The sequence below is a fragment of the Lolium rigidum genome, chromosome 2 (genome assembly GCF_022539505.1).
Source record: "Lolium rigidum isolate FL_2022 chromosome 2, APGP_CSIRO_Lrig_0.1, whole genome shotgun sequence".
NCBI classification, from domain to species: Eukaryota; Viridiplantae; Streptophyta; class Magnoliopsida; order Poales; family Poaceae; genus Lolium; species Lolium rigidum.
Window position 1 is genome coordinate 267564300 of NC_061509.1, and position 22265 is coordinate 267586564.

Consider the following 22265-nt stretch of genomic DNA (forward strand, 5'->3'; position numbering starts at 1 on the left):
TCCAACTTTTCTTGAAAATTGGCGACAAGGATGACAAGGTGGTAAGCACCATATCACTAAGAGGACAAGGGGTTTGATTAGTAGGTACCAACGAGGACCGCACCCTAAGGGTGGAATAATAAAACTCCGGGTGGCAATAACCACCCACATAAATAAATAAAATCATGCAATTTATAAAGCTGCTAATAATGCAAGAGTAAGATAATTAGGATGAGATATGCATCAAGAGGTGGCTTGCCTTGGTTGGCTATTTGTCCCTGGACTTCATCTTCACGAACCATCTCGCTCTTCCTTCCTCTTCGAAGTACTCACCATGATCCTCTCCTTCCTCTCCGATAGTACTCGCATTCTAACGTCGCAAAATAAAAGAGAAGGCAATCAATCCCTAGACATAGCATCAAACCACACATCAACACACAACGACAAACCACTAAATCGGAGATACTAAACATATCAAATAAAAACACATAGGGCAAAATGGTTATTTTTCTAAAAAGGCTCGCCTCACAACAAATCATAATCTACACAATCAAAGGTGACTAATGACCTTTGGAAACCACCGATGAGGGTCTGGTGCCAAGGTTCATTAAAAAGCATTTTAAACATAAACAACACAATTTCCCTATGAGCAAAATAAGCACCAACACCACATTAACAAACCGCTCTATAAAAATGCACACAAAAATTTGGTAAAATCACAGAGAGTAAAGCTTGACTTTATAAAGCTACAAGAATTGGATTTACTAATTTTGTTTTTTTTAAAACAAAAGATAATATTTTTATAAAACCAGAAATGAATTAGGGACCAAATAATTGGCCTAAATCTTTCTGTGAGTCACAAAAATACAAATAGGGTATCTACTGGAGTCTAATAACAATAAGAAACCATAACCACTGGAAGTTTTCAAAAATAAATTTTCAACTATTTTTAAACAATTAAACAAAACAGAAACTAGGGTAAACCATCTTTAATGTACACAGAGATCAGGGCATAACAATCCAGTAACAAGCATACCAACTGATAGCTACTGAAAAATATGATCCACCAAAATTGGTTTGGCATTTTTCTGAGTTATAAAATATTTTACACAATTTTTATACTAAAAAGATACCCTGTTTTGGTTATAAAATTCCCAAAAATTAAATAGAGCTCAAAAAAAAATATTTCCTTTGGCACACTAGTATCCTAAGATAATACCTAGCACTGGGATTTGGGTTTGTTTCAAAAACAGTTTTATGTTTCAAAATAAAAATCACACAAGGCAATACTGGGCAGATCTAATTTTCTAAGAAACACAAAAACCAGGAAGCTTCTGACAGTGTATGATACACCACAATGAAGCTAATGAGATGTACTATCAAGCAAAAGTAACCCTACTGCAAAACGATATACACAACTCTCACAAACAATTAAATATCACACCAACAACATTTCATAGGAATAATTATCAGTAAATAAATATAGCATTAAATCACATGCATTCAAGTGTAGGTGTTCAATATTTTGTTTATAAACATGCAGGAATTTGAATCATACCATTTGGTTGTATGAGGAAATTTTGGTGATTTAAAAGCTAAGACAGATCTGCAGGTCATTTATTTCTTAGAAAGTAAAAGGAACAGGGCCTAAAGGTTAGGAAAGGGTGGGTCCGTGTCGGCCCAATTAAACTTGGCGACACAGCACCATACTAGGCTGGCCCAGATGGATTGCCTGAGGCCATGCAAGGGGGTGGGTGGCATGCACCCGTTAGATCAAGATGCAACGTCCCTGGGCGCGTCGTTTCGCGACGAGCAAGGGAACGGCGGCGCTGCCGCGAGCCAGAGACAGGGAGGCGATGGCGGCTCACCATGGGGCTCGAGGAAGACGGAGTGGGGGCGGCGTGGAGACTGGGCGGAGCTAGAGACGGCTCGGCCGGCGACGCGTGAGTGCAGATACAGCCTCCCGTACGTCTCCTTGGACGAAGACGAGCACGACGCCAGCGCGGACGGAACCGACGACGGCGACCTTCCGACGAGTTCGGCGAGCTGGACGACGACGGCCGGGATGCTGCTCTACGCCGGTGCAGCTGAACGTGCAGGCGTGCTCCTGGTCGTCGGCGCGCATGATGACGTGCTCGGCGTCGGGGACACCAGCAGCAGTGCCGGAGCTCAACGGCGGCAACTACCGGAGCTTGGGAGACACGGGCGGAGCACGAGGGACGGCGCGAGAGGGTGGACGCAGGGCTGGCAGCAGAAGATCGAGGTGGGACGCGCATCCCTGCTCCAGGACGACGTACGGTGAGGTCGGGCTCCGTGCTAAGGACGAGGCCGGCACGGACGAACTTGACGACGGCGTGGAACAGGAGGCTCACCGCGGGGCCGCAGGTCGACGAGGAACGGTGCGGAGAGGCGCGGAGGCTTGGCATGTGCGATCTGGTCGCCGACAAACTTCCCAGCACCGCCATGGGCGAAGTCGAGGCCGGAGACGCCACATGCAGAGCTCGACGGCGGAGAGCTCCGGGCGCTTCCCTGGAAAAGAGACGAGGGACGGTTAAGAGAGAGGGGAGAGTGCGGCGTTTGGTGAGACAGAGAGAAGGAAGTGGGGAGCGTCGGCGTCGGCCACGACGAGCGGCGAAGTACGTGACAAGCTCCGGCTCGGTCTGGTTCTTCGACGAGGATGGAAACGAGGCAGGGCTTCGCCCCCTTCGCTTCTGGAAGATGCAGATAGATGAGAGGAAAGTAAATGAGGTGGTGTCGAGCAGGAGGGGCTCGGGATGCTTGTATACCCGGTTGCGGGCTCGCGATGGGCGCGGTGCTCGGCTCGTGAGCGGCGCGTGTGCGTTCGCGACTTGGCAGGTTGGCGGTGCGGCAACGACGAAGGGATGGTGCCAGAATGCTGTGAGAGAAGGGGCGCGGTCTGTGTCGACGAGGAAAGCGTGCACGCGAGGTCAGGGTGCAGGAGGCGAGCGAGTAGCCTTGTCCGTGCAGGCCCGGGTCATGTTGGGGTTGGGACGAGAGGGAAACGACAACAAGAAGAGGAGGGCGCGCGCCTCCTGGTAGGTGTATGTGAGACCCGGTCAGGGGCGAGAGGACAGGTCGGGGGAGGTCCAGTCGGCTCGGAAGGAGGATGTCTATCTCGCGCCCACCACGTGTTCGACACGACGTCGGCTCCCAGAACGCGGGTATTTCCGGCCAGGAGGAAGACGACACAGACAAATGCATGGTTTGTTTCGATCAGGGACAGTGCGGGGAGGGTACCGGCTAGATGGCTCGGGCAGATATGTTCAACTTAAACATGGAGCATGCCATCGGTGTTCACATGCAAAAGAGAGAGAGATGGAGCTGGAGCTAGCTGGTATGGCTTTCAGGTTGGGTAGTCTCAGGGCTCAGGAATCCACTGGTTGAGATATATAATAGGGGATAGAGATTGAGAGATGACATATCAAATGTCCTTGATGGACATGGCCGGCTCTTCATTTTTCGCCCAACAAAAAGAGGACAAAGGTTTTAGCGTTGAGACAAACAAGTCGACCAAGGAGGGGTTCTGGTGTTGGACAAATAATAGGGTGATTTTATGACGTATAGATATAGGCTATATATATAGAGAGACGGACAAAGGGTGACATGCATGATGATCAAGTTAGATAAATCCAATTTATTAAAGCAAACGCATTGTGAAGATAGATTAGAGTGGTGAGGTTGATAAAAGGGGATAAGTCGTTAAGATTTGAAGTTTATTTGATTAGTTTGACACTTTCTGAGAGTGTGCCCAACCTAAAAAGGAGTTTACATAAACTAGATTTTGAAGATATACAAAAGAAAAGAATGGAAAACGAACGATAAAGCATATCAGTCCCATCTCCTATCTTTCTTTGAGAAAAGTTTTTTTTTTAAAAAAAGAAAGTTCTGTAAAACCTTCAAATAATATTTAGTCAAAAAAAGAGAATACAAATGGCTTTTTGATGTCTAAGGAAATTTGTAAGGAAACTCCAAATTTTGAAAACGTGATTTGTGGCCATAGAGCATTTGGTATTGATTTCCAGAGAGGTTGTTTGGTTTCATCTTAAAACAAACAAGCATCAAGGCAGGGTCACACATACAATCAATCAAAGTCGAAAAAAGAGTACGACACAAATATCTCACAAAGTCAAGCAAGGTCAACATGCAACAAGCAAACAAACCAAGAGAAAATCGTTGATCAAGTGCTCAATGATGATCATGTCATGGAAAGGTTGAAGAAGGGTTTTAAATAAAGTATCAAAGCTTTTGCAAAAATCTTCTAGAGATATTGGAGACATATATAAACATCTCCTTTTTTCTAAAGCTTTCCAAATGTGTATGAAAACTATTTATAAAAGTAATAGTTGGTAAGGTGTGGAATCATACCAACTTATATATCACTAAAGGTTTTAAAAATACTTAGTTTAGGAAATCTTTGTGTCAAAATAAATCTTGGCTCTTTGTTTTGGAAATATAAAATGGCTTTAAATCAAATAAATTGCCAAGATATATATTTTGTAAATTAGATAGCAATATTTTGAATGACATGATCACTAGGGTACAAGGATTATGTTGGTTCACAACTTGTTCAAAACAACTCAAACAGACATGCTTAACTCTCCAAACATGAGAATCAAGCAAGGCAATGTTTCAAGAAGTTAACACAAAAAGTTTTTGTTCCCCCTGATTTCTGCATTTTGGACAAATAAACAAGGTTGCAAAAGTTGGGGCGTTACAGAAACATTATGGTGGCCCAAGTTATTAAACTCAAACACATAACTATCAAGCTAACCTGCTCACTATAATGAGCATGGATTTGGACCTGTTGGGCTAGTAACCCAAGTTCCCGTATGGATATGTGCTTTATAGAATGAAATGCATCAGGTTGATGAAACAATAAACCTTGCAGTTAGTACATGAATAGAGTGGATTAAACACCACTAAATGAATAGCTAAAATAATATTTTCCTTCTAGACCAAGCATGATCCCTTAGTATGACGTTACCGCAATAAGCCTTAAAGAAAAAAGCATTAGCGGACTACTTGCAAGTGTTATAAACCAGAATTCCACGGATACAAGATATGCAGCTCACATTAAAAAGCAGGTTTCCCATCAGTAACAATGATATCGTCCGTGGTTTCTACGCCACGCCGTCCATGGATCAACTTCATCAAAATTATTGAGTGGTTTTACACCATTGCTCTATGCCCGTCTTCTAGGTTTTGATGACCATTGACCTCCATGGTAACAACCTTGGAAAATTAATATCAAAAAAGTATCAGCAATAGCATATCAGAATGCATAATATTAATGAGCCTTCCTAAAAGCGAGAGCATGACATCTCAGTGAGACAAACAATTAACACCAAAATGATGTACAAGCAGTTACTAGTAAACATGAGCAATATCTGTAAATGAACACATGGAACAAAAACAGTACTTCTCCCTTGCATCTGTCAAGTTTATTATTCTAGTTCTAGACACTATGCAACAACAACATATATCCAGAAGAGCAGAACAAAATGTGAGTTGTCTGCTACAACCAAAGGAGAAAACCAACCTAGTAGGCTGAAACAGAGAAGACATGGAGAGAAGAAGTGCATTTGAACTTAAAAGAGATTCGATTAGGGAAAAAAATAGATCTTTAGCACAACCTCCATGCAATCAGCAATTCCATTTTGAAGATGTTAAGCAAAAAAAGCAACTTAAGGATTTTCAATACGTCTACAAGTAATATTCCAAAACAAATTATGAATATTAAAAAATAACAAAGACAAATTTGAATACCTAATTTGGGATGGCACATAAAAGGACCCAACAAGTACCATATTATCGCATAGTTTAGGTCCTAGAGAAGCTGCTGCAAGAAGATCACTCCGACGTAGGCAAAGGGTCCCAGGCCAGGTGTTCCATCTTCCAAGTGATGCATTCAGACAGCTACATGTCCCAGCTACCATGGCTGTCATGTAGCCTCCTCCTCGATATCCTTGCACAAGAAAGAAACATGATGGTCAGCTCTACAGGCAGCAACCATGAATCTACTACAGCCTAGCAAGTCTGTGTTCTCAAAATGTATAAAGTAACCGTCACGGTTTTCTACTATCATTAAATATGAATGTTAACAGATTGATATTGTCCTACGTGGACTTTTCATTCAGCAAATCTGCTCATAAGCTATAGCAGCTTACATGTTTTGATCTAGCGTACATAATGAGAACACATAAGAATCCGTATATGTGCTATCTTGCTTTGTCAGAAAAATAAAAAACGCATCCAGAACTCAAAAGTCAAAACGTGGGCAAGAAAATGATAAAAACCTGTAATATTCTAATTGGGTCTGCGAAGACACATTCTTGTGTACAATGAGTAGAAGAAAAGAGAATTGTGATACACATCAATTAGGAATATATAGTAGTGCATAAATCTAGCTACCAATTGAGGAATAAGATTATCTAGAACATTAAATAGTGGTCCTTAATTAGTGAAGTTGAGAAACTCCTAAATAATTTTGTAGTTCACTACTTGATAATGTATCATCAATTAAGCATACACAGATCTATGAAACAATCCCAGTCATTCACCAAAAGAGATCACCATTAAAGTTGAAGCTTACGGATCGATCCCAAAGCCCGACACTCAACAGCTCAACCTCCAGGGTACACACAAGCTGAATTATATACTGTTAGGTCCAAATTATCTACAAACTTATTTGCACAAACTATTGTGATGCATGGGGAGCAGCAGAAAGGGCACACATTGATCACAAAAGGCATCAGGAGGCACACCTAACTAGGAGCTCACATGTGTCCTGGAGCCAAAAACAAAAATTACAGCTATGATGTCGTTTTCATATGAATGATAAGCATAACATTCATGAACTGCACTCAGTCTACAGTCTGCAATTTTCTCAGGACCATCAGCAATAGAGAAACGGACTTGAGGTAATGCGATGCCCCATTGCTCACCTGCATGCTGCTTCAGTGGCTGGGCTCTGTCAGCACCAGTCCGTCGTCTTCGATGTCGCTGAGAAGCAGTAGGTCTTCCTTTCTGTCGAGGTGACGGCCAGCCGGATCTTGCCGGCCGGGAGCAGCAGGAGGCGGGGCACGCCGCAGAGCCAGTCGGCGAGGGAGACGATGGTCCTGGAGAAGCTATGCGGCGCTGGCCGGAAGGACCTGCGCTAGCGTTCCACAGCTCGTCGTCGTGCCGTGGCGCCGCCGGAAACGCCCAGTAACGCGGCGGTACAGAAAAAGGAGGTCCCTTCAGCACTGGCGGGTCGAGGCAGAGAGGAGGGTTCGAGGTCGCGCGGGGTGGTCGGAGAAGAAGGCCCAATCGTCCCCACCGGCCTACTCGCCGGCGCGAGGCGGGGGCCGCAGAAGCGCGGCGTCGTTGACGTTGGAGGCGCGCAACAGGTCGGCCTCCTTGTCGCCGGACCGGAACGACGACGACGGGGCGCGGCATGAGAGGGCGCGCCCGGTCTGGTTCGCCGCCAACGGCGGTAGGCATGGGCGGCGCTAGGGTTTGCACGTGGAGGCGCGGGACTGCGGCGTGGGTAGGGGAACCGACCGGCGGGGCTGTGGTGGCCGACGAGCACCGAGGCTAGAATGACCGGCGGGGCTGGGAGGGAAGGAAAGCAAAATTGAACGCCGGCGAAGTGGGCTGAATCACCAATCCGAGGCGAAAACAGAGCGCTTCCGAAAACTCTAGTAGTAGGTGAGTGATTATCTCCGTAATAAAATCCTACTACTGCTAAATCCCACCTTTCTAGTATTTCCCAACGAGCTGCAAAAATCGATGCGTTGGCTGAGCCATTAATTTACTGGTCGGGTTTAATTTAGGGGGAGGAAAACGAGATTGGGAGTGGTAATTAGGAGAACTAACTACCTCTGAATCGTATCTTATACGGAGTACACTAGTACTAGTACTACTTCCGGGTCTATAACCAAAAATATAAGGAGCGAATACTAGTAGTACATGCTTAGAAACTTGTGGTTTGTAACTTGCGTATATAAAGTTAAATTACATTGCTCCTAAACGAGCAAAATAAAATGATTCGAAGTCAACGTACCCATTAACTCAAATTTATTTGATCATTCGGATTATCATAGCCGGTGTCCCCCTCCCGCAAGATTGGTGATGTTGTATCATCGCGGAGCGCATTGCCGATAGCTCCGGGTTAGACATTGTCTTGAGGAAGGGTTTGTGTGTGGGGCAAAAAGGCTGGGCTTTGTGCCTCTTACCAGTCCGTCATCACGTAAGAGGCCGGTGCGCGGCCGGTCTGGTTCGTCGTCAACAGCAATAGGCAGGGGTGGTGCTAGGGTTTGCACGTGGGGGGACGATTGGAGGCGTGGGACTGCGGCGTGGGTAGGGGAATCAATCGGAAGAAAGATGCAGGGTTGTGGTGGCCAACGAGCAGCGAGGCTAGAATGGCCAGCCGGGCTGGAAGGGGAGAGAAACAAAATTAAACGCTGGCAAAGTGGGCTGAATCACCAATCCGAGGCACAAACAAAGCGCTAATAGGTGAGCGGGCGCACACTAATTATCTCCCAAACCAAATCCAACTACTACTTTATCGAAAAAATCCAACTACTACTACTACTAAATCCCTCCTCCCACCTTTCTATTTCCCAGATAATGCTGCATGTGAGCTGGAAAAATAGATGCATTGGATGGAGCCATTAATTTACTGGTCGGCTTTAATTAGGGGGAGGAAAAGGATACTATTGGGAATGATAATTTAGGAGAATTAACTACCTCTGAATCTTATCTTATACTATACTCCCTCCGTCTACAAATAAGTGGACATCTAGCTTTAAACTTTGTCCATGAAAGGTGTATTTCTATGTTCCCAATGCACTTTAAATTAGCAAAAGTTATTTCTCTCTTATTGCACGGAAATCAAACCCAATAATATCTAGCACATGTTATCTTAATTTTATACATGCACTTAGCCTATTGGAAGTAAAATGATTAAAGAGGAGAGAGATGTTGTTTGCATCTTCCCAATACAATTTTTCTCTCCTTTTACTAATTTGTCTTGAAAATCCCGCACGGAGGGAGTATTGTACACTAGTACTTGTAGTTCGAATATCTGAAAACCACATCCGCGTCTATAACGAAAAATATAAGGAATAGTACATGCTTAGAAAATTGTGGTTTGTCACTTGCGTATATAAAGTTCAATTACATTGCTCCTAAACGAGCAAAATAAAATGACTCGAAGTCAATGTATCCCTAAACTCAAATTTATTTGATCATTCGGACCATCATAGGCGGTGTCCCCTCCCGCAAAATCGATCACGGCTTGTCGTTGCATAGCACGTTGCCAACAGCCTCCGGGGGAGACATTATCAAGCGTGGACGGAGGAAAGGTTTGCGCTTGGGGCAAAAAGGTTGGCCGTCAAGGAACACTGTGTCGGTAATCACGGTGCTATAATTGCCTACGTTGTTGTAGAGTCCAACTGCCATCGCAGAAACCTGCTCCCACCGGACCCTGCAATCCGACAAATGTCGTCGCTCGATGTTGCCCTCGGCCGGTCGACCTACTCATGCATGCATCCCAGATCAGCCCCGTAAAGAATTATTTGACCATCCACTGAATTATTTGATTATCCACATGTTTATATCTAATGACAAGCAGTTACACAATGCGTCTCATCGCCACCATCTTACACTCTTCACGCCTCGGCTACGTGCACACCCACACGACCTCCATCTACGGCCCATAGCTTGTCGTTGGTGCCGTTGTGTCCGAAATTGTCCGCTTCGGCAATGTCGCCCTCTCCCGGTAGCTTCTATGGCTCTATGTCACCTCCAAGCTCTGGATCTCCGACATGCACCTGGACCACGCCGTCCTAGTGCTCAACGGCTCCAATGCCCACCTTGGACTCTCCTAGATCGACCTTTGTATCATCCACTATCCCATCACCCCTTGAGTCCTCCACCACCGTCGGGGCTTGGTGGTATCTAGGTGAAAGATCCACAATTTATGTTTATTGATCAAGAGTGCTACCTACATTCCATTTCATAGGAAAAAATGTACGTATTTCTAGGTTGTCAATTTGGCAAACATAATATCAATTGTACAACATAAAAATTATATCATTAGAAATTTGAACATCTTAGCGTTTTAATAATTTATATTTTGTATTATATATGTTGTATTATTATTGTCAAATTTACGACCTAGGGAGCGCAAGACCTATGAACCGGGACGGAGAGAGTATAAATCTAAACCCTATACCCCAAACCCTAGATCAAGACAATAATCCATAGACTTAGACCTTAGGATATAAACCATTGACTATGAACCTAGACCCCAAACTTTGGACCGACCCTAAATTCTAGACCTTAAACCCTAGTCATTTTATTCTCAAGAGAAGAGCATCACCACAAGATGTCTTGGACCACATGAATTAATGATAGGATATTAAATATGATCCAGACAAAAGAAAATTGACATAAAATAAAGTACTTTATTTTTCTTCTACGGGAAAAAGAATGTGCCCAGTTAATCAACATTAGTATCCAATTAATTATATAGAATATTTATATGATGTATTCTACTATATCATATTATATGTGCTAGAATATAGAAACCATACTTTTATATAGTATATACAATATGTACATGGCATCACGACGTCGTCATGCTGACTTGCGCATGACCGTGTGTCGCCCTCTAGCCCCACGTTCTCGGCCAATATATCGAATCTAGTGTGCCTCTAGACGGACATACAACGACATTACACATCGTGTGTTCAGGGTATGGCCCGGGATCGGTGGTAATGTCGTCATGCCGGCGTGGTTGTGCTAGGGCCGCGCCCATTGATTTCGAGGGGGGGGGGGGGGGTGGTTGGTTCGTCTCCGTCGTTCTCTCATGTTTTGGCAGCTCTAGGTCACCCCCCCCCCCCAAATCCTTGTTGTTGATACGATCCGATCCATGTGGTGCCACCGCCATAACGCATAAGGAGGTGTGCCCTAGAGTCGTTTGTTGCCGAGGGGCTCAATGGTGTGGGCATCGCTCTAACGGAGCATTTGATTTAAATGCAACCGTACTGGATCCTAACAAAGCTTTTGATTCTAAAGGAAGGAACTTTTGAAAGGTCATCTATGAAAATATGTAAACAAACAAATTAAGTCTTTGTGTGAGTTTTTCCTTAATATAGACCATGGAGTAAATGTTCGTGCAATTTGTTAATCGCCCCTTTATCGAAGATGCTTAATAATTTTTCCCTAAAATGTCTTTTTTTCATCAATAAGGAAGAGCTAACACTACATGAAATGATGGACTGGAACCGGGAACATACTCATATGCGACACTAGCTAGCTATTCCTCGTGAAACGCTGAAAATACACGCCCTTGCCGTGGAAACCATGCAATGCATGCAGATGCACTACTACGTGCTAGCTAATCTTCTCCCTTTCCACGTATCCATGCATAATCTCTTATACATTTTACGTGGCCAGATATTTCGACAATACGTACACAAGACATTTAAAAAAATAATTATACCAAATTCAAGGAGATAATATATATAGGTCATAGTAGGGCTGCAAGTAGTAGAGTTTGCGGGGCGGATTGCTTGTCCGAATTTAGTTTGATATGTAACTAAGCTTGTAGTGCAATTTGCAATGTTCCATGCCTTTTGCGGGACAAAGCGGCGCCGCTTCTTCAACCCTGGATCGTAATCTCTTGTATGTATAACCAAGAAACACAATGTGAAACCGGCCTAAAAAAATAGTGAGAACCAGCCACCCCAGATGGAGAAAACATGAGAAGCTACCTCTTGTTTTTTTTTTTTACCGCCATGGAGGCAGGTGGAAGGAGAAGATGGATATGTACTCCTCAACACTTAGAGTGGGAGAATATATGTGAATGTTCACAATTGTATCTCTCTCTCTTTCTCCACATCGGAACCAGCTAGCTTCTCATCAATTTCCCTTCCACACGAGACCGGCGAGTGACATGCGCCTTCTACAAGGCATTGCAGTCGAGGTCCTTAATTTTCTATCTCCATGCCACAACATCATGTCATAAGCTAGCCATTTTCGTAGATATATTTTTAAGGGGTGGTACCTTTGTCATCCTAGTAAGATGATCCACATATTTTACTGAAACATCGTCGCTTTCATAAAAGCGAATCTTTGGAGCATGGTGGCGCTTGAAGTCCAAATTGAGTGGGTGGGGGCGACGGTGTGGGTGCACGTGGACTACTCCTTCATGAGCTTGCCGTAGGCATTGGAGATTGATCCACCTAATCTTGTTTATACGAGAAAGAGTATTTATGTGGTGTCTTCTTCTCTGGCATATACTCCTCCAGCTCTCTTCTCATCACTTCACCTTTGTGTCGGTGCATGCCGAGGATGTCGTCCATGGAGGAAGTCTCCACTACGGGCAGCCAAGTTGTGATGTTCTCATTGGAGAAGAAGCACAATGCTTGGGTCCCGCCACGAACAAATTGCCGGGCTTGGACCACGCAGTGTCCATCACCGTATGTAGCGGCTCAGTTCTTAGTGTGTCAGCATCTCGGGTAATTAAGTACATCGGTGTGAACTATACCGTCGATTTGGTTCATGTAATATTCAAAAAGTTGTGTTATTATCATTTGTGAAATGGTTTTTTTTTTTTTTGCAAAATATATGTTTGGGAGCCGCGCTCCCACAGCTGAGAGTACACTGCGCTCATGGCATGCGATTAATTGGGTGAAAAAGAGGAAACGGCACATGTTGTTGAAAAACTGCGATTGGCCTTGGTCTTGGCAAAATGTGTCTCCGGCCTGATGAATCAGAGTAGTCCATGCGCGAGGTAGGAAATTAAATAGAGAGAGAGAGATAGGGAAAAAAAAAAGCCCAGTCCAGTAGTAGTAGTAGTCCAAACGATGATTAGTCAATGGAGTTGCTTGGTACGGAAACGTGACCGATGGAAGGAAAAAACGAAGAATAGAAAAAGAGGCCTCCATTGTACTAGTAGTAAGTGGTGCTATACATACATATGTGCATTAATTTGCGTGGCTGAACATTTCCAAGGCAAGATGCTTACTACTCCAAATTAATGCATCAGTACTTCTGTGGGTGATGCATGGAAGCAGGCGAAAATGAAATCCAAGCAAAGCAAGGAAGGAAGCGGATCCATCGCGCGTGCGTGCGGTACGGAGCGTGAAGAAAAAAGAATCCATCATTGTAGTAATGAAGAAATTAATTACGGGGTGAGAGAGTGGATGGATGGATGCGCGTGCATGAGAGGCGTGCAAGTGTAACGAAGGAAGGAGCAGCACGTCACGTTAGCGAGGCAAACGTCCAGCGCACGATACGAAACCAAGTCGATGATCCAAGAAGCAGCGCAGCGCAGCGCAGGGGGAGCACGTGAGCGGATCGATGAGGAGCGGATGGATGAGCGTGCGTCGCCCGCGCCTTCTCCAGGCCCACGCCTTCTCCACCGACGGGATGAGCGTGCGTCGCCCGCGCGCACCTGTTGCGACGGATCACGCTCGGTCTTACTAATTAGTAATCCACACGCTTTTCTTCGTCAACCAAAAGCCCACGGCTCAGGCTCATCCTGGCCTGCCTCCCCGCCGACATCCTCCCTTGCGCCTCTTGGACGTCTTCTGATAGCCGCGTCGATCCTTATTCCATTTCTGTTGAACTATCTCCATATGTCAGTCTGCGGGTACAGTTTGGCAAGTGCATCTCCTTGTCCTCTTGGTACAACGCTGGGCACACACGCTGCACAAAGTTACAAACTGAAGCTTTCGAGATTGTCCTGCTTCTCCTGTCCTGGGGTTTGTCCATGGTTTACTACTACATCCACAGCAGAAGCAAACGGGAGCGTCCACGTCCAGCGACAGGAAACGAAGTCGATAAGCCATGTGAGGCTACAGCAGTATGATCGGACTGAACGCATGGCGCCGAAGTAGAGTTGGCAGCAACTGACGCTAACCATGTTTTTTTAGTTCTTCCGGAACAACGTTAACCTTCTAGATTAGCATACCGTTAGATGCTGAGGGCTGAGGCTTTATTTTCAGGGTTTACAAGCTAAGTTTGGAGCAACTACTAACGCTGAAGCTCAAAATAAATAAATAAAACTAGTAACGCTGCAGGCCTAGATTTAAAATTTAGCAGAAAGCCCTCTCGCAACAGGCGCCCCAGACATCACTAATTCAGCACATCATTGTCACTTGCAAACAAAGGCTTTACCTCTAGGCTCTATCCCATTACCTTTACATGCGCGCCTTTACATACGCCAACAAACAGGAGCTAGTTCCTCTCTCTCCTCGCTGAAATTGCATGATACTGTAATTAACTCTTTTCCAGCACATTGCCTCTCTTAGTCTGAAATTTGCAGGATAATTGCCACTTTTACAGCACATTTCAACAATAATAAGATAACTAAAACCACAGTGGAGATCGTTGATTTGCTAGTTGCCACTGAAAAGGCCAGCATGCAGATAACAAGACAAGGGCCCTCAGTTCCTGCCTCTTGTGCTTGTCTAACCAGAAAGGTTGTGAATTATGGTGCTTTCATTTGAAAGTTCGTTTGAAAGAGGGGCTCGAGGTGTGTAGCAGTTGCATGATGAGACGGTCAACTTTTCACCAACTAATTCTTTAACAATTCTTTAGTTCTCGTGTTTATCCTAAACAAGCATGGTCAGGTGGATGCTACACGCCCTAAATGTTCTCCTTTTGGCAGAATTAGTTAAATATGAGTAGTAGTCGCACCTACTAGATTTGGTTTAACTGTCATGATTGCTTTTGTATTATTCAGACAGAAGTCCAACGTTCTTTCGATTTCTTTTTTCAAGAACCGGCAACAACTGTTGCCCATTTTTCCATTAAGGTTTATCAAGGATTTTACAGTTTGATATACATGGTTTCACCGCTTGCTTACACACACACTCACAGAACTACTCCTCGCTACTACCTGCCGTTTGCCTAGCTATCTTCCATAACCCTAGCTCTGCTAGTGTGGCTTGCACAAGCTGACTTATAGTTTAGCTTTTTTCATCAATTGCATTCCTTGCAAGCCTTAATCATACAGTAGTACACACGAAATTACATTCCCATGGCATTGTATATAAAGTAGTAGTAGATTAAAAAAATCGAAAAGGGGAAAGCCGCCAGTACTAGTTGATGTATTTGTAGTTTTGACTCAAACCGTATGTGCCCTTCTAATCCTCTTTGCCATAAGCAATTAAATGTTCAGATCCAGCAGGCATTATTTGTTGGGATTGGAGGCCATGGACCTTTCTGTTGTGGACACTGAACCGGAATGTAACTGGAATATACAAGTACAGCAAACGCGTCCTTATTATGGGTCAACTGTAGTGCGATGTTTGTATCCACTGTTACGAAACGTTGCAATCCAACGCACATTGTATCGTGGTTCAGATTCAAAGTCCATTCTCTTGTAACAGTACTAACCTTTTCTGCTTCCATGATTGACATTTGACACACGCAGCACAACACAAACGTCCGATGATAGTTTTCTATCTTAAAGTTGCTACGATAGTACCCATGTTCAGATGTTCTTATGTGATGTTTTTGTTGGCGTGGTGTACTACATCTTGATAATCCTGTAGGCGTACTTCACTGTTCAGGCTATTCAAGGAAAGCATTCAAAATTTGGTAAACATTCTTGAAAATTTTGGAGAAGTCACTGGCATTTGTACCAACTTTCAAAAGAGTTCCGTTGTTCCTACTAGGTGTGACGGGTTGGACCTTGATGACATCCTTGAGGGCATTCATGCGGGCGCGTACCACGTTTCCCTTGCGGTCGGTTTGGTGCTTGAAGAGTGTTGACTTTCAGTAACTTGAGGATTAATGCCCCGGAAAGTTTCCTACTTGGAATGATAAATTTGTCACTATGGCCGGTCGCGCTGCTTTAGTCAAATTGGTGATTGCTTCGCAAGCCATCTACTATGTCATTCCCTTTTTCATTTCACCAGGCACTATCAAGTTCATCAATGAGATAGAGATGGTCTTCCTGTAGAATCATAGAGAGAGGAGAGTTGGCGGTAATGTTGTGGATGTTGTATTGAGCCTCTTGGACGAGTATATATAGGAATACATACTTGGAGGCCAAGAAACCTATCCTAGAGATAGGTAGGTATACAAATCATATAGTACCAAATATGCATATACCAAATATATCTGTAACACTTTCTTTGGTTCGCCAAGGCCAAATGCAAAGTGAATTTGAAAATGGTGTGCCACCTAAAGAAAATTGGAGGGCTTAGGGTGCTTGGCATGGGAAAATTCATGACAGCCCTTTAGCTACGTTGGTCTAGTTTGAATGGAAGGATACCAATAAAATTTTGCTGGCATCCGAAAATCTTTGTACGGAGGGATATGAAAATCTTTGTACGGAGGGATATGAAAATCTTTTATGCCGCCACAACAATCACACCTAATAATAGGTGGAAGACCCCTTTTTGGACTGCTCCGTGGCTTGAGGGATGGAAACCGGTTGACATCGTGCCACTCATTTTCTCCATATCAAAGAGGAAGAATCACTAGTACAGATCAGGCCTTCACATAGCTGAAATGGCCCGACGGACAGGGTAACCCTAACCATCACAAGGCGAGGGTGGGTGATACACCAAAACAAAGAACATCCTTTCCAAAACCATGTGCAACGGGGTCCAATGTCGCATACGATTCATTATGTGAAATCGTGTGCTATAGGCTGATCAGTCACACACGGTGCTCCCTTTTTGACTGTCAGCAGACTAGAAGATCGCAAACATTGTTGTTAATTTAGTCTTGATGGGAGGGTGATGAAGCCACGACACAGTGAAAGAGGGACCAAATCTTCCGTTGCAGAGAGAGACCCGATCGTAGATCAAGCGAGAACGAAGGCTGTACCTGGGGAATCTGAGCCGATGGACGATCTTGAATGCCCACCTTGACTTTGTGACATGTGAGCTCTATCTCCTGTCCACTGGAGATCCTTTCCCCCGAAAGAAGGAAGCGGGCATCCACCGTGATCCCATCCGATTCGTGGAGGACCAGACGCAGAGCCTGACGCCGAAGGTAGAGGAAGCCATGCTGGTGGAAGGACGGAAGGCGAGAGGCCACCGAATGGTACAGTACCTGCAAACGGATCGGGGAGTCGGGGTCCGTCATGGCGTAGGAGGGTGTTGACGGAGGACGAGAGGCACCGGCGCCCTAGGGGCGGCCGCCGCCAGAGGCAGAAGCGCTCTCAGATCTCATCCGCGTTTGGTCCCCTTCACCACGTATCCTTCCAGTTGAATCTCATACTTGTTTTAACCAGTCGTTTGGTTTCTGCCAGCATCGCTGATGTTTCATATATGCAACAAGCAATGCACGGCTGTCCCCAGTAGCCCATAACTCAACATTGCATTCATAACAAAGTATCAAAACTCATTTACATTTGATTTTACATTTCATACATCACATATGTACACGTGTATTTCGACATAGATTAACTGCTAGCTATAGAAATGAGAGTTCTACAGATAGTTTTTGTTACATCGTTGTCTCCATGCAAAAGAATGTTCTGTTATAAATGGGCAACCTTCATTGAGAACCTTCGGTGGTCTTCTCGTCACCTTTGTGATATTCCGGCAACACTGTATAAGGCACTTTTAACTAAAAAGGTGTCGTATGCAGTGCACCAAAACATCGCAATAGCGACGGTTTGCAAATTCTTATGATAAGATGTTGGTATCTCATCCGAAACAAAGTGCACAAACAAATCTTTGTAGTTAGAATATGAATATACCAAAACACATGATAGATGGACTTAAACTGGTTAAGAAGATATGATTTTGGGTCCTACTGGTTAGGAGTGAGACATGAGACACCATTGGCCCTAAGCAGCCAATCAACTTCTTATGCAGTGTCACCAAAATATAATCCCGGTTATAAGATGATAGCTATAGTTAACTATAGGAAACATATTTTAAAAATAGTAATGTGTATATCTAACACATGAAATTAATTGCGCTTACACAATAAATCTGGTGAAGCTATGGAGTACAGATGAACAAATAGATCAAACAATATACAATGACATAGTACGATGCAAACCCTATACGCTGACCCTTATTTCGGAAAGGATCGTCTGTGAACTTTTCATGGCGGCCTGGAACGACTTCCATGTGCTTTATGTCTTCGTATGAGCCTGCCTGGAGACGAAGCACACTATTCGTGTTTTGTGACTCCCAGCGTTCGGCTGCACATCACACAAAAAGGCCTTTTGTGTGTAACGGGTATTCTTTATAGGCCCGATGTGTACTAGTGAATTGAAATGTTTCTCAAGTTTTGTAAGAGAACGTATGGGTGAGCAAAGTGGACTTGGAGCAAAATTGGCTTATGAGCTGTAACTTTTGGGCTCAATCTTTTCAAGCACGTACAAGACTGGAACCTCCCCTCCCTCCAAAGATCATTTTTGTTGTGTGGCTTGCAAATCAAAATAGGATTTTATGGCAGACCGCTTGGCCAAGAGTGGATGGCCAATTTCTGGATTTGCCCTTTATGCAAGAAATGTGTTGAATCCGTAGACCATCTCTTTATCTATTGTCAGTTCACCATGTGTCTTTGTGGATTGCTGAAGGATTGGTTGGGAATCCTGAGCTCAATCCTCCACAATGGGCATGTCTCAAAATCTACGAGTGGTGGAACATGATGGCAGCCGGCTCTACCGCTAACCGCAAGGCCATGACGACTCTCACCTTGCTCATTTCTTAGGAAGTGTGTGGGACGAGTGAAACGCTAGGGTTCACACCAAACATGCACCCTCGGATGTAGTCTTCGATATAATAAAGAAAGAAGCGTGGCTATGGGGTTTTAGCGGGAGCGAAATTGCTTGGGTAATTTATTGCTGAGAGAGTGATTCTTGTAATAAGCAAAGCATTTTACCCTCTTGTAAAATTTCTCTTTAATTAATAGACCATGGTAAACTTTTGCCCATGTTTCAAGAAAAAAACTATTGATTCGTATAGCTACGTATCGATATGTACGTTGGATAGCATGTCCAGCTCGGCGTCTCGTATGCGTACTTCTGGTGAGAGCAACATCACATGTCTGTTCGGTGGTCCCGTGCATGTTTCAACCACTGGATACATAATGTTTCTTGCTTTGAGATTCGTACTACAAATTTCATTGAGTTTCATCAAGTTTCAGTATGCTAAAACAAAATAATATGCAACGACACCTAATGTTTTCGTGCACAGGAGGTCCGGTGCACGGGACAAACTCCACTCTCTATGTGTTGATCATTCGTCCGGTACATGAACTATTTCACCATGTCAAATGCACTCACTATGGGAACCAGTCAAGGTGCCGACGGCCGCCGGCCGTCGGCACAGCTTGCGTTGCCTTCGGCACAGGCTTGTGCCGACGGCAGCCGTCGGCACCTTGCCGTCGGCACAATAACGCCTCGACACGAGCAAAGTTGCCGTCGACGACAGCCGGCCGTCGGCACAAGCATCTCCGTGCCGACGGCAAAGCCGTCGGCATAGAAATAACGCCGTTTGGTAATTCTGGCTCAAATTTTTTTAAAAAAAATTCAAAAAATTCGAAAAAAAATCAAATTTTTTTATCCCAATTTTTTTAATCTCTCACATGCACCATTTTAACTCTAACTACACTTAATATTATGTCAAATTTCACTCATGGTCAAACTTCCCGTGAGTCACCCATCCTCACACTACTCCACCCCTAGCACGCTTAACTTCTCGGCTCCATTTAGACTAGATTCCATGAAAGAAACGACACCTTGTTGACAATAATACCATATCAATACTATTAACCCTTATTACTTGATGTTGCACATCATTATTTTTTGAATTCCAAACAATTACCTACATAAACTACAAGAATAAGTATATTAATCTTGAATTCAAATGGACAATAAAATGATTTTTTTTCTTTTTTTATTTAATATGGAATAATTAATATCTTTAAATCTGTAAATCAAAATTTGACAAATAATATGTCTAAATCTATTAGAAAAATGAGAGGAATCCAAATATGACATCTATATCATATTTTGAACCTAAAAATAATTTTTCCAAAAATTCATGAGCATTAGATCATGTACCAGTAGTTCAAATCTGTCGGCCTCCTACCGATTCGGCAGGAATTTGTCTTTTTCATGAGAGATGGACGGAAAAGTTCCGTATACACCGGTTGGAAAATTTTCCATCTTAGGTGGTCTACTATTTTTTAAAAATGTGTTGGTACCAATGTGAAACTTTAATTTGGTGGTTGCTTCACAAAACATCGCGTTTTCGGCACCTCAAAAATGGAAAATGGTTTTTTCGCGCGATGAAAAGGAAAATTTCCTCCCGCAACATCGTAAGACATCTCAAGATACACATGTGTGCATAATATAGGCACATTATGACAAACTATGCCGCGATTCTATCCATAACATTGGTCGTTTGACCTAAATGTCATGAAACCTCGAACATGATAGCTCATTTTGTGAACGATTTTTTGTGATGTTCGCAATTTTCCAACTTTAATATTTTTCCTTGCAACTATGACGTATAATATGACAACACGCGAAGGTTTCACATTGTTTGGATCATTTTTGAATTTTTTATGCCTCGTTTCAAACTATATTCAAAACGGCGGGCATGAAGATCCTTTGCCCGTGGGCCGAGGCTCGCTAAACTTGCACTCGGATCTCTAATGAAATAGCATGTTGTGAATCTAAAAATAATTTTTACAAAAAATCTTGAGCAATATATCATGTACTTGTAGTTCAAATTTGGTCGGCCTCCTGCCGATTCGGCAGGAATTTGTCTTTTTCATGAGGGGTGGACGGAAAGATTCCAGATACACCGGTTGAGAAATTTTCCATCTTAGTTGGTCTAGTATTTTGGAAAAATGTGTTGGTACCTATGTGAATCTTTAATTTGGTGGTTGCTTCACAAAACACCCCGTTTCGGCACCTCAAAAATGGAAAATGGTTTTTCGTGCGATGAAATGGAAAACTTCCTCCTGCAATATCGTAAGACATACCAATATGCATATGTGTGCACAATATGAACACATTATCACAAACTATGCCACGATTTTATCCATAACATTGGTCATTTGACCTAAATGTCATGAAACCTCGAACATGATAGCTCATTTTGTGAAGGATTTTTTGTGATGTTCTCAATTTACCAACTTTAATATTTTTCCTTGCAACTATGACACATAATATGACACCACGCAAAGGTTTCGCTTTGTTTGGATCGTTTTCGAATTTTTATGCCCGTTTCAAACTATATTCAAAACGGCGGGCATGAAGATCCTTTGCCCGGGCCGAGGCTCGCCAAACTTGCACTCTGGATCTCTCGATGAAATGGCATGTTTTGAATCTAAAAATGATTTTTACAAAAAATCTTGAGCATTATATCATGTACCGTAGTTCAAATCGAGTCGGCCTCCTACCGATACTAGCAGGAATTTGTCTTTTTCATGAGGGGTGGACGGAAAGGTTCCAGATACACCGGTTAATAAATTGTTCATCTTATGTGGTCTAGTATTTTTGAAAATGTGTTGCTACCAATGTGAAACTTTAATTTGGTGGTTGCTTCACAAAACACCCCGTTTTCGACACCACAAAAATGGAAAATGGTTTTCCGTGCGATGAAATGGAAAACTTCCTCCTGCAACATCGTAAGACATCCCAAGATGCACATGTGTGCACAATATGAGCACATTATCACAAACTATGCCACAATTATATCCATAACATTGGTTGTTCTGTGTGAAAGCCATAAAACATCGGATATGATAGCTCATTTTTGAGAAGGTTCTTTGAGATATTTTAAATATTGCAAGTTTGATATTTTTCCAAGATAGACCTTATTTTTCTGAAAATTTTGATATATTATTTGTATTTTTCTGAATTATAATGATTTAGTTATGATTTTTTGAAGATTAATGTGGTAAAATGGAAAATAGCTATGCCGACGGCTTTGCCGCTCGGCACATGAGCTGAAAATATGTGCCGACGGCTTTGCCGTCGGCACATGAGCCTAACGCTGTTAGCTCGCCGTCGTGGCGGAGAGGTCTGTGCCGACGGCCAAAATCGTGCCGACGGCTGCTGCGTCGGCACAGCACCTTCATGTGCCGACGGTATACCTGTGCCGACGGCTGACCTGCTGGCCTGGCCGGATCGAGTCCTGTGCCGACGGCCCCGATATTTTGCCGTCGGCACAGGATCTGGCCGTCGGCACCTTGACTGGTTCCCGTAGTGACTTACGCAAGAGCTGGAAAGTACAGTACAGGTGTTGCCTCCCCACGCACAATTGTTACCTTAC